The sequence below is a fragment of the Symphodus melops genome (genome assembly GCF_947650265.1).
Source record: "Symphodus melops genome assembly, chromosome: 23".
Classification (NCBI taxonomy): Eukaryota; Metazoa; Chordata; class Actinopteri; order Labriformes; family Labridae; genus Symphodus; species Symphodus melops.
The window spans coordinates 1,404,527-1,418,301 of record NC_136713.1 but is presented as its reverse complement, the minus strand read 5'-3'; the positions used below and the strand labels follow the sequence as shown (position 1 = coordinate 1,418,301).

Sequence of the window (13,775 nt, the reverse complement as noted above, 5' to 3'; positions counted from 1 at the left end):
TGTGTGTGTGTGTGTGTGTGTGTGTGTGTGTGTGTGTGTGTGTGTGTGTGTGTGTGTGTGTGTGTGTGTGTGTGTGTGTGTGTGTGTGTGTGTGTGTGTGTGTGTGTGTGTGTGTGTAGTCTGTCAGGCTGTCTGATCACAGAAGAAGGTTGTGTGTCTCTGGCCTCAGCTCTAAGCTCCTCCCCCCTGAGAGAGCTGGACCTGAGCTACAATCATCCAGGAGAAGGAGGAGAGAAGCTGCTGTCTGCTGGACTGGAGGATCCACACTGCAGACTGGAGACATTGAGGTACAGACAGACACACAGAAGCTGTCTCACTGTTTCTGAATGATGAACTCTGCTTCTTGTCTGGTCTGATGGTGATTTAAATGAAGATGGATGAAGTAGATTCTGATCTGGTTTCTTCCTCCAGGTTAGATCATGGTGGACTGCACAGACTGAAACCTGGTCTGAGGAAGTGTGAGTGTGTTTTCATTTCTCTTCATCAGAACACAGCAGCACATGTTGGATGATGGAAGTAACACAAAGTGATGATGAAAGTGAGGGTGATGGAAACTGATGAGAGTTGAAATATTACACAATAAAAGATGTCAACTGAAATAAAAGTGATAATCCAGAGATTAGAAAATGACCATTCATCACATCCAACAGAAATGTAGAGTTTACAGCGTGCTGTTTTGTGACTTTGACATTCATGGTTTTGATGTTGGCTGCTGGCCGGATGCTCCTGGACAAGCTTGTGGAGCTCATCACATTTAAAAACAACAGAAACTATATTTGATTTGATGTAAACATGCAGAGTCTCCAACATCAAGTTCTCCGCTCTAAAACATCCAGAGTTGAATACAGTGATGAAATAGAAAGAGAAAACCTTTAAAGACATGAGCTAGCTCTCCTCCTCGTCTTCTGGCTGTGCAGACAGTGAAGGTCAAAGGTCGAGCAGTTCCATGAATGAACCTTTGAATTTCACTTCACAATCATTTCAACACTACAGATATAGATAGACACAGAAACATTTGGACTGCTTCATATTTCACATCACATGAGTTTTCATCTCCTCCTTTCTTCTCATCACTTTCTGTGACTTCCACCCTCGAGGCTCCTTTCCTTCAATGACAACACAAACGGTTTGAGTTGACAACCATCAATGATGACTAGGATTATATTTGACTCTATTTCCATCAAAGCATTTGGATCAAATCCAGCTGAACTTCATGAAATGTGGATGTTTGTATTTGGTTCTTTATGTCTCTGCATTTTGGGGTCCGCCAAACGTAAACCTAACAGAGTAGTCGTTTATTATTAATAAAAATGAAGATAATCTGAACGTAGTAAAACCTAGCATAATTAGCCACGTAACCACCAGAAACTAGTAAGTTAGTTTTTTCATTTCCCCTGAAATTTAGCTATGGACAAGAACAACGAGGTGTGTTCGTTAATTTAAACATATATAAAGAGAATATATATAAATACAGATGAGCTCCTGCTGTTGTGGGGTCAAATGAGCGTCTGAAGTGTTCTGTTTTGCTCCTGGGGGGAGGAGGCGTTGGCTGAAGGAGCTGCTCATCTCCTACAGCTTGTTGTGGAGAAGGTGAGAGGAGTTATCCAGGATGGATATGATTTTGTCCTTCATCCTCCTCTCAGCCACTGTCTCCAGAGTCTCCAGTTCTAGGCCAACGACAGAGAGGGCCTTCTTGACCAGTTTATTGACCCTGTTTGCCTCAGCAGTCTTGATGCAACCCCACAAGCACACCACAGCAAAGAAAAGTGTGCTGGCCACCACACACTGGTAGAAGGTCTTGAGGAGTCTGTCGCAGACACTGAAAGATCAGAGTCTCCTCAGGAAGCCTGCTCTGTCCTTTCCTGAAGATGGCGTCAGTGTGTGACAGAGCCACAAAAAAGGATGATTGTTGCAAGATGAATAGAAAAGGAAACCCAATTGTTATTGAAACATGTAAAATAAATAATATTCCGTTGTGGTGAAGGAAATGGTGTCAGCGCATCAATTAACCTGTAGGGAAAAGAGAGGACTGAGTCGATAAGGGGAGGAGGTAGAGGAGGCAGGGAGAAGAAGGAACGTCAGTGTACCAGGGAAAAGGTGACGGGAAGAAAAGTTCAGTGCCAGAGAAAAGTTTTCTGTGGCTGAAAATTAAATTCATATGCTGTATGGGGATTAAGGTGTTCGGGGGAAAATAAACAGTAGAATATGAAGGGAACAAATCGGCATACGGGAAAATAAGGATTTCCGTCATTTTTTCATTCATTCCTGGACACGCGGCTCGTGGCTGAGGAAAAGAAAATTTGTCAAGTCGGGGAACGGGATATTTTCTTCCAAGGATCTGGGTGAGATCGTTTTTGTTTCCCTTATGTTTGGTCCTGTTTGGAATATCCCTGTTTGGGTTATTTTTTGGATTATGTCGCTTATTTTTTGATGAATGAACACTTTGGATGCTCATACGGCCGCACCGACGAAGGAGCTGTTTTGGATAAAAAGAGACTAAGAGACCGTAAAAAACTCACTTTTGTTTGCTTAATGTGGTTTTCGTTTGGGGGGATTGTTGACTGAATTTTGGGGGGTGTGTTAGGGCAAATTAGGTGATTATCTGGGTCATTATTAATTGTTTTGTTTTGTTTAGTGTAACGTCACGTGACTGATGGGAATTTCCCAACATTAATTAAATTCAAGTGGATGAATTAAGTTTTGACAAATGATTTAACTGAGAGGTTTAGTTTCATTAACAACAAGTTATTGGATTTGAGTTAATTCATCCCTGAATCCCTGGTGTGAGTAATACACCCTTTAAAGGGTGAGTGTTACAAGTGTTGTGGGACCAGTCCAGCTTACTGTTAATGTGAACCCCAAGGTAGTTGTAAGAGTCCACCCTCTCCACTTCCTCCCCCTGAATGATGACTGGGACAGGGGGGCACCTCTTCCTCCTGTAGTCCACGACCACCTCCTTTGTCTTGGCGATGTTGAACTTCAGATGGTTGCTGTTACACCATGTGACGAAGCTCTCGATCAGACCTCTGTCTGATCGAGAGCTCTGTACTGAGATGGCAGGAACCAGAGTTAAACCTGAAGTCTGAGGTTAAGAGAGTGAAAAGAAAGGGTGCCAGAACAGTTCCTTGGGGTATTCCAGTGTTGCCCGTCACCACATCAGAGACACAGCCGTCCACTCGGACGTACTGTGGTCAGCTAGTGAGGTAGTTAAAGATCCAGGCTGTGGTGTCGGGGTGCAGATGAATATCCAGCAGTTTTTCCCTCAGGAGGCCGGGCTGGATGGTGTTAAAAGCACTGGAGAAGTCAAAGAACATGACTCTCACAATGCTTCCCTGCTTCTCCAGGTGTGACGGGGCTCCCTTCATATTGGCATACAGCAGGTCTATGGTTTTATTCCATCTTGTGGCCCAGTTGACATACTGTTTAAAGTTTGTCAGGACAGAGGAGAGAGTGAATTGATTCAAATCCCTGCTGATCAGTATGACTGCGCTGGGCTACAGCTGATGGTGGGACGTAAACAGCAACAATGATGGCATGTGAGAACTCCCGTGGTAGATAATATGGGCGTAATCCTACCGCTAAAAGTTCAGCGTTGGGAGTGCAGACCCGTTCCTTCACAGTTATATATGTCGTGGAAATTCTCCTTTTGAGGTGGAGAGTTGCTAAGTCTCAGAAGAACTTCATGCTTCGGCGTTTGAATCAGATCTCTTTAATAACATGCAGCATGGAAAGAAGGCAGCAGCGTTCTCTCCCGAACCTTCACATTTCAAATCCTTATATGCAACAGAGAGGAGGTTACCTTACAGTGACAAATGGTGATTTTTACATTACAAGGATTCTTTGAAGTTTATTGGATCCTGTCCTTCTGGAGACAGTGACTCTGTGATAATGAAATAACATTTACATTTTGTATGGTGTTGTCTGAGAAAGAGGATGTGGCTCTCTCGCACCTCTATTCTTTCAGACCATTTGGTGGCTTCAGGAAGTCTATGTAATTTCCTACATATATCCGGGATTACACCATTTAGAGTTAACAAAGACAGCAAGACCTCCCCCTCTCTTCTTACCGCTCTGTCTCCCCCGGTCCACTCGTACCAGCGTGAAGCAGGCCAGGTCAATGAGACTGTCTGGTATATTCCCGTCTAGCCATGTCTCCGTGAAGCTGTGAGTTTGTCCACTTTGTTTGCGTGTGACCTGACATTACCCACAATAATCGACGGCAGAAAAGGTTTAAATTTCCGGTCTCTCTTGATCCTCTCCTTGACTTCAGTGCCGGCTTTCTTCTCCATAGGTCCTCATGGATGCGTGAGGTTGGGACACCGGCTCCATGCCTGAGGCACAGTAATTCCTCACGATTGTACGTGATCATTCCCGAAAAAGTACCGTACTCCTCTGAGTGATACTGCCACTACAACTAAAATGCTGCAGTAGTGCAGGCAATTGCCGAAAAAACAATGTACAAAAATAGCGTTTTATAACTATATAAGGAAAGAAAGAGACTGAGCTGCTGTAAGAGGCTGCCGACTGCCGTAAGTAGAGTCATCATCACAAGATAAAAACTACTGTGATGGTGCAAGCAGCAGTTATTCCCCTCTGAAGTGGTGTCAGTCTGAAGACTTTGTCCCAGAAGAGAGATTCCAGGCTCATGTCCCTGAACTTGTAAAGGACAGGTCCTGGATCTGGATCAGTTTTGTATCCTGATAGTAGTTTAGGGCAGCTTGTGGACTTACCGTAAGCTCTGTATTCATGATATTCATGGTCATCTTACTCTATGTTCTGAGTCTCAGTTGTGGGCCATATTGAGGATTCATTTAATCTGTAATCATTCTTTTATAAATCTTTGTCCTGTGGATCATCATGTTGAGGTACAATACAACCAGTGTCCACCCTGGTGGACACTGGTTGTATCTTCATGAACATGTGTCTGTAGCTAGCCTGAGTTCTTTCTCTCTGAAAATGGAGGTTGGACTTCTAACCTTTATTGTTCCTGCTGGCATCTTTCTGAGCTGTGTTTCTGTTTGAGTCGTCTTTTGTGAACTTTGATTTCATCAGTCTGAAGAATGTGAGGACAGACACAGTGTTGGCTGTATTCTGAGTGAGATACTGTTCGAATAGAAACAGAACTGTGGAGAACTTCAGCTCTGCCTCCTGATTACTGATGATCCATCTGCTAGTTTGAACTGGAACAATCTGATTAAAGATGATCTTTGTTCATGAAGCAGCTGTTTGTTTGTATCAGGATGCAGGACCAGAGACCAGACTCTCCTGGACCCAGCTCTGTGTCCATGAAGAGTGACCGGTCTATGGGTCATCCTATTCACTTTAAAGATGGACGTGGTGCTGATGGAAGGTGAGAATTAAAAATCCAGTGAATGTTCTGACTCTGTGGTTCAAAGACTCATATCTTGGCTCAGAGCTTCATCATATATGACCCATTGTTTTCTTGTGTAATATGTCCTGTCACAGAGTTCAACAGGAGATCTCCGAGGTTCACAGAGATCCATCAGACCAGCAGGATCTAACAGACCTGGACTCCATCTTTATGGTGTGTTATTTCATAAACTACCATTACAAGAATGTAATGCTAAGTTATTGTTGTGTTTAGATCAGCTGACCTTCAGACTGACACATGAACCACATGTTGAGTTCTACCACTTTATAGGAAATATCCAGTGTCTCCTTCTGTTCCAGCTGCTGGAGGAGAACATCGTCACCTTTGTGAAGCACGAGCTGAAGAGAGTCCAGAGGGCTCTGAGTCCAGATTACCCAGAATACTTAGAGAGTCAGAGTGAGGATGAAGAGCAGAGGAGAAGCTGTAAAGAGGCATTTTTGAAGATCACTCTCCACTTCCTGAGGAGAATGAAGCAGGAGGAGCTGGCTGACTGTCTGCAGAGCAGTAAGAACATCTGAACAGATTTCATATTTTAGAAAAAGGACAAAGGGGTTTAAAGTTCAAACTCAGATAATCATGTGATCTATATCAGGATCTGTTCAGTGATCTCAGTTCTGTCTTTATTCAGGAACAGTGGCTGCAGAGTGCCGGCGTAAACTGAAATCTAACCTGAAGAAGTTCCAGTGTGTGTTTGAGGGGATCGCTAAAGCAGGAAACCCAACCCTTCTGAACCAGATCTACACAGAGCTCTTCATCACAGAGGGAGGGACTGGAGAGGTCAATGAGGAACACGAGGTCAGACAGATTGAAACAGCATCCAGGAAACCAGACAGAGCAGAAACAACCATCAGACAAGAAGACATCTTTAAAGCCTCACCTGGAAGAGATGAACCAATCAGAAGAGTGATGACAAAGGGAGTGGCTGGCATCGGGAAAACAGTGTTAACACAGAAGTTCACTCTGGACTGGGCTGAAGACAAAGCCAACCAGGACATACACTTCACATTTCCATTCACTTTCAGAGAGCTGAATGTGCTGAAAGAGAAAAAGTTCAGCTTGGTGGAACTTGTTCATCACTTCTTTCCTGAAACCAAAGAAGCAGGAATCTGCAGGTCTGAAGAGTTCCAGGTGGTGTTCATCTTTGACGGTCTGGATGAGTGTCGACTTCCTCTGGACTTTAAAAACAACCAGACCCTGACTGATGTCACAGAGTCCACCTCAGTGGATGTGCTGCTGACAAACCTCATCAGGGGGAAACTGCTTCCCTCTGCTCGCCTCTGGATAACCACACGACCTGCAGCAGCCAATCAGATCCCTCCTGAGTGTGTTGACATGGTGACAGAGGTCAGAGGGTTCACTGATCCACAGAAGGATGAGTACTTCAGGAAGAGATTCAGAGATGAGAAGCAGGCCAGCAGGATCATCTCCCACATCAAGAGATCCAGAAGCCTCCACATCATGTGCCACATCCCAGTCTTCTGCTGGATCACTGCTACAGTTCTGGAGGATGTGCTGAAGACCAGAGAGGGAGGAGAGCTGCCCAAGACCCTGACTGAGATGTACACCCACTTCCTGGTGGTTCAGTCCAAACTGAAGAACATCAAGTATGACGGAGGAGCTGAGACAGATCCACACTGGAATAAAAAGAGCCGGAAGATGATTAAGTCTCTGGGAAAACTGGCTTTTGAGCAGCTGCAGAAAGGAAACCTGATCTTCTATGAGTCAGACCTGACAGAGTGTGGCATCGATATCAGAGCAGCCTCAGTGTACTCAGGAGTGTTCACACAGATCTTTAAAGAGGAGAGAGGACTGTACCAGGACAAGGTGTTCTGCTTCATCCATCTGAGTGTTCAGGAGTTTCTGGCTGCTCTTCATGTCCATCTGACCTTCATCAACTCTGGAGTCAATCTGATGTCAGAGAAACAAACAACATCCAGGTGGTCTAAAGTATTCAGAGAAGAACCTGGCCCAACACTTTTATACCAGAGTGCTGTGGACCAGGCGTTACAGAGTCCAAATGGACACCTGGACTTGTTCCTCCGCTTCCTCCTCGGTCTTTCTCTACAGACCAATCAGAGTCACCTACGAGGTCTGCTGAAACACACAGGAAGTGGCTCACAGACCAATCAGAAAACAGTCAAGTACATCAAGAAGAAGATCAGTGAGGATCTGTCTGCAGAGAAAAGCTTCAATCTGTTCCACTGTCTGAATGAACTGAATGATCGTTCTCTAGTGGAGGAGATCCAACAGTCCCTGAGATCAGGACGTCTCTCCACAGATAAACTGTCTCCTGCTCAGTGGTCAGCTCTGGTCTTCATCTTACTGTCATCAGAAAAAGATCTGGATGTGTTTGACCTGAAGAAATACTCTGCTTCAGAGGAGGCTCTTCTGAGGCTGCTGCCTGTGATCAAAGCTTCAAACAAAGCTCTGTACGTGCTCACATAACTATCCAGGTTAAATGTAGTTCTCTTTATTCAGAAATAACAACTATGGTTTGTAATTGTTTTCATTTGTGTTCTTCTGAATCCTCTTCAGGCTGAGTGGCTGTCAGCTCTCAGAGAGAAGCTGTGAAGCTCTGTCCTCAGTCCTCAGCTCCCAGTCCTCTAGTCTGAGAGAGCTGGACCTGAGCAACAACAACCTGCATGATTCAGGAGTGAAGCTGCTGTCTGCTGGACTGAAGAGTCCTCTCTGTAGACTGGACACTCTCAGGTTAGTGTACAGCTGATACAGATTATTCCCAGCAGAGTAAATGTTGATCAGTATCAGATTATAAAGTTGACTCTGTTCAGCTGCATGGTTATGACTGGATATTACTGGTAAAACAGCTGAGAATGGACCTGTGTGTGTGTGTGTGTGTGTGTGTGTGTGTGTGTGTGTGTGTGTGTGTGTGTGTGTGTGTGTGTGTGTGTGTGTGTGTGTGTGTGTGTGTGTGTGTGTGTGTGTGTGTGTGTGTGTGTGTGTGTGTGTGTGTGTGTAGTCTGTCAGGCTGTCTGATCACAGAAGAAGGTTGTGTGTCTCTGGCCTCAGCTCTAAGCTCCTCCCCCCTGAGAGAGCTGGACCTGAGCTACAATCATCCAGGAGAAGGAGGAGAGAAGCTGCTGTCTGCTGGACTGGAGGATCCACACTGCAGACTGGAGACATTGAGGTACAGACAGACACACAGAAGCTGTCTCACTGTTTCTGAATGATGAACTCTGCTTCTTGTCTGGTCTGATGGTGATTTAAATGAAGATGGATGAAGTAGATTCTGATCTGGTTTCTTCCTCCAGGTTAGATCATGGTGGACTGCACAGACTGAAACCTGGTCTGAGGAAGTGTGAGTGTGTTTTCATTTCTCTTCATCAGAACACAGCAGCACATGTTGGATGATGGAAGTAACACAAAGTGATGATGAAAGTGAGGGTGATGGAAACTGATGAGAGTTGAAATATTACACAATAAAAGATGTCAACTGAAATAAAAGTGATAATCCAGAGATTAGAAAATGACCATTCATCACATCCAACAGAAATGTAGAGTTTACAGCGTGCTGTTTTGTGACTTTGACATTCATGGTTTTGATGTTGGCTGCTGGCCGGATGCTCCTGGACAAGCTTGTGGAGCTCATCACATTTAAAAACAACAGAAACTATATTTGATTTGATGTAAACATGCAGAGTCTCCAACATCAAGTTCTCCGCTCTAAAACATCCAGAGTTGAATACAGTGATGAAATAGAAAGAGAAAACCTTTAAAGACATGAGCTAGCTCTCCTCCTCGTCTTCTGGCTGTGCAGACAGTGAAGGTCAAAGGTCGAGCAGTTCCATGAATGAACCTTTGAATTTCACTTCACAATCATTTCAACACTACAGATATAGATAGACACAGAAACATTTGGACTGCTTCATATTTCACATCACATGAGTTTTCATCTCCTCCTTTCTTCTCATCACTTTCTGTGACTTCCACCCTCGAGGCTCCTTTCCTTCAATGACAACACAAACGGTTTGAGTTGACAACCATCAATGATGACTAGGATTATATTTGACTCTATTTCCATCAAAGCATTTGGATCAAATCCAGCTGAACTTCATGAAATGTGGATGTTTGTATTTGGTTCTTTATGTCTCTGCATTTTGGGGTCCGCCAAACGTAAACCTAACAGAGTAGTCGTTTATTATTAATAAAAATGAAGATAATCTGAACGTAGTAAAACCTAGCATAATTAGCCACGTAACCACCAGAAACTAGTAAGTTAGTTTTTTCATTTCCCCTGAAATTTAGCTATGGACAAGAACAACGAGGTGTGTTCGTTAATTTAAACATATATAAAGAGAATATATATAAATACAGATGAGCTCCTGCTGTTGTGGGGTCAAATGAGCGTCTGAAGTGTTCTGTTTTGCTCCTGGGGGGAGGAGGCGTTGGCTGAAGGAGCTGCTCATCTCCTACAGCTTGTTGTGGAGAAGGTGAGAGGAGTTATCCAGGATGGATATGATTTTGTCCTTCATCCTCCTCTCAGCCACTGTCTCCAGAGTCTCCAGTTCTAGGCCAACGACAGAGAGGGCCTTCTTGACCAGTTTATTGACCCTGTTTGCCTCAGCAGTCTTGATGCAACCCCACAAGCACACCACAGCAAAGAAAAGTGTGCTGGCCACCACACACTGGTAGAAGGTCTTGAGGAGTCTGTCGCAGACACTGAAAGATCAGAGTCTCCTCAGGAAGCCTGCTCTGTCCTTTCCTGAAGATGGCGTCAGTGTGTGACAGAGCCACAAAAAAGGATGATTGTTGCAAGATGAATAGAAAAGGAAACCCAATTGTTATTGAAACATGTAAAATAAATAATATTCCGTTGTGGTGAAGGAAATGGTGTCAGCGCATCAATTAACCTGTAGGGAAAAGAGAGGACTGAGTCGATAAGGGGAGGAGGTAGAGGAGGCAGGGAGAAGAAGGAACGTCAGTGTACCAGGGAAAAGGTGACGGGAAGAAAAGTTCAGTGCCAGAGAAAAGTTTTCTGTGGCTGAAAATTAAATTCATATGCTGTATGGGGATTAAGGTGTTCGGGGGAAAATAAACAGTAGAATATGAAGGGAACAAATCGGCATACGGGAAAATAAGGATTTCCGTCATTTTTTCATTCATTCCTGGACACGCGGCTCGTGGCTGAGGAAAAGAAAATTTGTCAAGTCGGGGAACGGGATATTTTCTTCCAAGGATCTGGGTGAGATCGTTTTTGTTTCCCTTATGTTTGGTCCTGTTTGGAATATCCCTGTTTGGGTTATTTTTTGGATTATGTCGCTTATTTTTTGATGAATGAACACTTTGGATGCTCATACGGCCGCACCGACGAAGGAGCTGTTTTGGATAAAAAGAGACTAAGAGACCGTAAAAAACTCACTTTTGTTTGCTTAATGTGGTTTTCGTTTGGGGGGATTGTTGACTGAATTTTGGGGGGTGTGTTAGGGCAAATTAGGTGATTATCTGGGTCATTATTAATTGTTTTGTTTTGTTTAGTGTAACGTCACGTGACTGATGGGAATTTCCCAACATTAATTAAATTCAAGTGGATGAATTAAGTTTTGACAAATGATTTAACTGAGAGGTTTAGTTTCATTAACAACAAGTTATTGGATTTGAGTTAATTCATCCCTGAATCCCTGGTGTGAGTAATACACCCTTTAAAGGGTGAGTGTTACAAGTGTTGTGGGACCAGTCCAGCTTACTGTTAATGTGAACCCCAAGGTAGTTGTAAGAGTCCACCCTCTCCACTTCCTCCCCCTGAATGATGACTGGGACAGGGGGGCACCTCTTCCTCCTGTAGTCCACGACCACCTCCTTTGTCTTGGCGATGTTGAACTTCAGATGGTTGCTGTTACACCATGTGACGAAGCTCTCGATCAGACCTCTGTCTGATCGAGAGCTCTGTACTGAGATGGCAGGAACCAGAGTTAAACCTGAAGTCTGAGGTTAAGAGAGTGAAAAGAAAGGGTGCCAGAACAGTTCCTTGGGGTATTCCAGTGTTGCCCGTCACCACATCAGAGACACAGCCGTCCACTCGGACGTACTGTGGTCAGCTAGTGAGGTAGTTAAAGATCCAGGCTGTGGTGTCGGGGTGCAGATGAATATCCAGCAGTTTTTCCCTCAGGAGGCCGGGCTGGATGGTGTTAAAAGCACTGGAGAAGTCAAAGAACATGACTCTCACAATGCTTCCCTGCTTCTCCAGGTGTGACGGGGCTCCCTTCATATTGGCATACAGCAGGTCTATGGTTTTATTCCATCTTGTGGCCCAGTTGACATACTGTTTAAAGTTTGTCAGGACAGAGGAGAGAGTGAATTGATTCAAATCCCTGCTGATCAGTATGACTGCGCTGGGCTACAGCTGATGGTGGGACGTAAACAGCAACAATGATGGCATGTGAGAACTCCCGTGGTAGATAATATGGGCGTAATCCTACCGCTAAAAGTTCAGCGTTGGGAGTGCAGACCCGTTCCTTCACAGTGATATATGTCGTGGAAATTCTCCTTTTGAGGTGGAGAGTTGCTAAGTCTCAGAAGAACTTCATGCTTCGGCGTTTGAATCAGATCTCTTTAATAACATGCAGCATGGAAAGAAGGCAGCAGCGTTCTCTCCCGAACCTTCACATTTCAAATCCTTATATGCAACAGAGAGGAGGTTACCTTACAGTGACAAATGGTGATTTTTACATTACAAGGATTCTTTGAAGTTTATTGGATCCTGTCCTTCTGGAGACAGTGACTCTGTGATAATGAAATAACATTTACATTTTGTATGGTGTTGTCTGAGAAAGAGGATGTGGCTCTCTCGCACCTCTATTCTTTCAGACCATTTGGTGGCTTCAGGAAGTCTATGTAATTTCCTACATATATCCGGGATTACACCATTTAGAGTTAACAAAGACAGCAAGACCTCCCCCTCTCTTCTTACCGCTCTGTCTCCCCCGGTCCACTCGTACCAGCGTGAAGCAGGCCAGGTCAATGAGACTGTCTGGTATATTCCCGTCTAGCCATGTCTCCGTGAAGCTGTGAGTTTGTCCACTTTGTTTGCGTGTGACCTGACATTACCCACAATAATCGACGGCAGAAAAGGTTTAAATTTCCGGTCTCTCTTGATCCTCTCCTTGACTTCAGTGCCGGCTTTCTTCTCCATAGGTCCTCAGGGATGCGTGAGGTTGGGACACCGGCTCCATGCCTGAGGCACAGTAATTCCTCACGATTGTACGTGATCATTCCCGAAAAAGTACCGTACTCCTCTGAGTGATACTGCCACTACAACTAAAATGCTGCAGTAGTGCAGGCAATTGCCGAAAAAACAATGTACAAAAATAGCGTTTTATAACTATATAAGGAAAGAAAGAGACTGAGCTGCTGTAAGAGGCTGCCGACTGCCGTAAGTAGAGTCATCATCACAAGATAAAAACTACTGTGATGGTGCAAGCAGCAGTTATTCCCCTCTGAAGTGGTGTCAGTCTGAAGACTTTGTCCCAGAAGAGAGATTCCAGGCTCATGTCCCTGAACTTGTAAAGGACAGGTCCTGGATCTGGATCAGTTTTGTATCCTGATAGTAGTTTAGGGCAGCTTGTGGACTTACCGTAAGCTCTGTATTCATGATATTCATGGTCATCTTACTCTATGTTCTGAGTCTCAGTTGTGGGCCATATTGAGGATTCATTTAATCTGTAATCATTCTTTTATAAATCTTTGTCCTGTGGATCATCATGTTGAGGTTTCCCTTCTGCCCCCCCTGGTGGACACTGGTTGTATCTTCATGAACATGTGTCTGTAGCTAGCCTGAGTTCTTTCTCTCTGAAAATGGAGGTTGGACTTCTAACCTTTATTGTTCCTGCTGGCATCTTTCTGAGCTGTGTTTCTGTTTGAGTCGTCTTTTGTGAACTTTGATTTCATCAGTCTGAAGAATGTGAGGACAGACACAGTGTTGGCTGTATTCTGAGTGAGATACTGTTCGAATAGAAACAGAACTGTGGAGAACTTCAGCTCTGCCTCCTGATTACTGATGATCCATCTGCTAGTTTGAACTGGAACAATCTGATTAAAGATGATCTTTGTTCATGAAGCAGCTGTTTGTTTGTATCAGGATGCAGGACCAGAGACCAGACTCTCCTGGACCCAGCTCTGTGTCCATGAAGAGTGACCGGTCTATGGGTCATCCTATTCACTTTAAAGATGGACGTGGTGCTGATGGAAGGTGAGAATTAAAAATCCAGTGAATGTTCTGACTCTGTGGTTCAAAGACTCATATCTTGGCTCAGAGCTTCATCATATATGACCCATTGTTTTCTTGTGTAATATGTCCTGTCACAGAGTTCAACAGGAGATCTCCGAGGTTCACAGAGATCCATCAGACCAGCAGGATCTAACAGACCTG

At 44.3% G+C, this 13,775-nt stretch overlaps 1 long non-coding RNA gene and 1 pseudogene across 22 annotated transcripts in view; both read left to right on the top strand.

Annotated features, from left to right (window-relative positions):
- The window catches only part of LOC306818974, a 51,210-nt gene that overhangs the window by 26,900 nt on the left and 10,535 nt on the right, over positions 1 to 13,775 (top strand). The window lies entirely within an intron of this gene.
- Positions 1 to 13,775, top strand: part of LOC306818766 — a 28,312-nt pseudogene that overhangs the window by 11,342 nt on the left and 3,195 nt on the right. Inside the window, exons 5-10 of the transcript in view lie at positions 120 to 279; positions 5,698 to 5,896; positions 6,021 to 7,821; positions 7,928 to 8,101; positions 8,370 to 8,529; positions 13,712 to 13,733. The product of the transcript in view is annotated as an uncharacterized misc_RNA (transcript). The remainder of the gene's footprint in view (positions 1 to 119; positions 280 to 5,697; positions 5,897 to 6,020; positions 7,822 to 7,927; positions 8,102 to 8,369; positions 8,530 to 13,711; positions 13,734 to 13,775) is intronic.